Below are 3,530 nucleotides of genomic sequence, written 5' to 3' on the forward strand. Positions count from 1 at the left end.
GCCTCTTCTCGCGAGAGTTGGCTCTCGATCTCAGGCCTTAGGCCACAGCCTCCCACCAACCCCGCCCTCTCCCGGTGCTCCTTCTCTCAGGAGAAGAAATCGAGGCAGGCCTGGCCTGGCCTCCCACACTAGTACGGTAGAGTCTCACTTATCCAAACCTATGGATTATCCAAGCCATTTTTGTAGTCAATGTTTTCAAAATATCGTAATATTTTGGTGCTAAATTAGTAAATACAGTAATTACAACATAACATTCCTGCGACCTCCGTGTTTTTGTTTTTGTCTTTTTGTTTTCTTTTTCCTTTTTTTCTCCCTTTTGTCTTTTTTCTCTTTTTATGCATCTGTAAAACTTACAAATAAAAATTTTTAAAAAATAAGGTAGGTGGGTCCCAAACTGTTCAGGGCTTTGTAGGCGATAACCTGCACCTTGAATTGGGACCGGAAAATGAATGGCAGGCCAATGGAGTTCCTTAAACAGGGGAGTTGACCGCTCCCTGTTATTCACTCCTGTTAGTATTATTATTATTATTATTATTAAACTTTATTTGTACCCCGCTAGCATCTCCCGAAGGACTCGATGCGGCTTACAAAGGCCAAGGCCTCAACACACAATATAACAATACAAAACAAAAAGCAAATTAAAAACAATTAAAACAGTATAAACAACAAGCAATAACAATACGCTAAAACACAATAGAACTGGGCCGGGCCAGAGTAATGGGTACAAGATTAAAAGTGCTGATGTGTCAGGTGATATATAAGGCTTATAGGGCAAGTGCAGAGTGCGATATACAATCTTAATTCTAATAAAGTGCTTATGGGACTTGGTATTGGAGATTTCCTATTAATCTGGGAAGGCACATTGGAACAGCCAGGTCTTCACAAGCAATGGGCCCTTTCCACACAGCTATATAAAATCCCCATTGAACTGGATTATATGGCATTACAGTAGAGTCTCGCTTATCCAATGTATACGGGCCGGCAGAATGTTGGATAAGTGAATATGTTGGATAATAAGGAGAGATTAAGGAAAAGCCTATTAAACATCAAATTAGGCTATGATTTTACAAATTAAGCACCAAAACATCATGTTACACAACAAATTTTACAGAAAAAGTAGTTCAATACACAGTAATGCTATGTAGTAATTACTGTATTTATGAATTTAGCACCAAAATATCATGATACATTGAAAACATTGACTACAAAAATGTGTTGGATAATCCAGAACATTAGATAAACGAGTGTTGGATAAATGAGACTCTACTGTATTATATTTTCCCAGTACACCTTCATCAGTTGGAGGCAGGCATGAGTGTTGCAGTTGATCACCATGTTTAGCATTGAAAAGCCTTGCATCTTCAAGGCCTGGCTGGTTGCTGCCTTGGGGAATTATTTGTTGAAAGGTGTTTGTTGGCCCTGGTTGTTTCGGGTCTGGAGTTCCTCTGTTTTCAGAGTATTGTTCTTTGGTATTGTCCTGATTTTGGAAGTTTTCTTAATACTGGTGGCCAGATTTTTTTCTTTTTCATGGTCTCCTCCTTTCTGTTGATATTGCCCGCGTGCTTGTGGGTTTTAGTGGCTTCTCTGTGTGGTCTGACATGGTGGTTGTTGGAGTGGTCCAGCATTTCTGTGTTCTCAGATGATGTGCTGTGTCCCTTTTTTTCATGGAGGATGCCTGTGCGTGATTTTTTTAAAATGTGTGGAGGTTGGTGCTCGGCCAGTCAACACAGTCTTCACAGAGTGAGGTCCCAGCAGTGGCATGAATAACATGACGACGGTGGCTTCTCAGTCTGTTGCAGCCTTCTTCCGCCTTCACAGCCATTGTAACATGTACCATGTTATGCTCCACCTGCTCCGCTGTTGAGATCTTAGGGTCTTCGGATTGTTCTTGGTCTGAATCCTCCCCTGTGGCCCCTCCTAGGAGTGCATGACTCCAGTAGGTGTCCTCAGGTTCATTGGAATACGCAAGTTCCCTCACCACGACAAGGTGACAATCCATTGAGGAGGATTGTGTTGTGTCCAGCGTGCTGTTGGCCTCAATAATGTACTTCTAATGATCTGCTATGAGCCTATGTTTTGTTTTTTTGAGCCTGAAACCTTGCCAGCTTCTTTGAAAGCAGGCTTACTTTCCAAGGCAGCTATGGTGAATTAATCCCCTTTTTTCAGTTTGTGTTCTCAAGCCTTTCAAACTATCTCTCTCTCTTAGCTCCTTCCCCCTCCTAGCCTAACCCCCTCTTTTCCCTTTCTGACTGCTCTTTGCTCTCTCTCTCTCTCTCTCTCTGTAACCCCCCCACCACCACCACCTCCTCTTTCATAAGATCAGGAGATACTATACTGAATTGAAAACGCTTAACTAATTTCAATTCCTTTGGTTTTGATCGGGCCTATTTTTACTTGTTTAATTAATATAGATTACTTTAGGTTGACTCCTCTTCTGAGCTTGATTGGGCTACATTCAAAGTTAATTTCGATACTTGTTGGCTTTACCAACAAGGGGAGGGATACTGGGAGGTTTTAATATTATTTGATACTAATGCTGCTATTTTGTACCTTCTACACTGCTAAATCTTGGTCCCTACATTGAATCATCCTTGCTGCTAAGACTGTCCTTTGCTGGCTTGGTATTAATTGAATTGCCCCAATTATAATATCAAATAACCTTCCTGCACTTTATAGATTTTAGACCTATCTATCCATGCTGCTTCTGAACCCCCTGCACTTTATATTTGCAATTGCACTTTATGAGAGTGGGGGAAGTTGGAGGGAATGAGAGATAGCAGGGCAGGGGGAAGGAAAGAATGGGGGAGGGGGGAAGCTAGCTAGTCATGCAGAGCTATTATAACAGACAGCAACGTTGGGACCTTGGTATGAGAGTGGGAGAGTGGAGTATGTTAGGGGAGGGGAGAGTTCCAGTAGTCGAGGGGCCCCCATAGAAATAGTATCAGGGAGAGGAAATACTGGAAAGGGAGACCAGCAATTCGACCAACGGAAAGAGAGAGCACTTGATGAACCAACCTGGACACAGCATATTATTTGAGAACACAGAAATGCTGGACCACTCCAACAACTATCATGTCAGACTACACAGAGAAGCCATTGAAATCCACAAGCATGTGAACAACTTCAACAGAAAGGAAGAAACCATGAAAATGAACAAAATCTGGCTACCAGTATTAAAAAACTCTAAAATCAAAACAGTAGATGGGAACCAACACTCTGAGGGCAGAGGAGCCCCGAGGACAGCTATTGACTGAACAAAGGATGCCCCCCAGGCAAGAGACAAAACCTTTCCAATGCTAATTAGGGTGATTAACTGAAACATTAATGCTGGCTTCCCAGTGACAAAGGACTCTTGCCACACCCTGGACTCTCCATGGATATATATTTTTTCCTTTCCTTGCCTAGTTTATCCATGCCTCACAGCCTCTGAAGATGCCTGCCATAGATGTGGGCGTCAGGAGAAAATACTTCTGGAACATGGCCACACAGCCCGAAAGACATACAACAACCCTGGAAAGATAGAGAGTTCT

The sequence above is a fragment of the Anolis carolinensis genome, chromosome 1 (assembly GCF_035594765.1).
Source record: "Anolis carolinensis isolate JA03-04 chromosome 1, rAnoCar3.1.pri, whole genome shotgun sequence".
Lineage (NCBI taxonomy): Eukaryota > Metazoa > Chordata > Lepidosauria > Squamata > Dactyloidae > Anolis > Anolis carolinensis.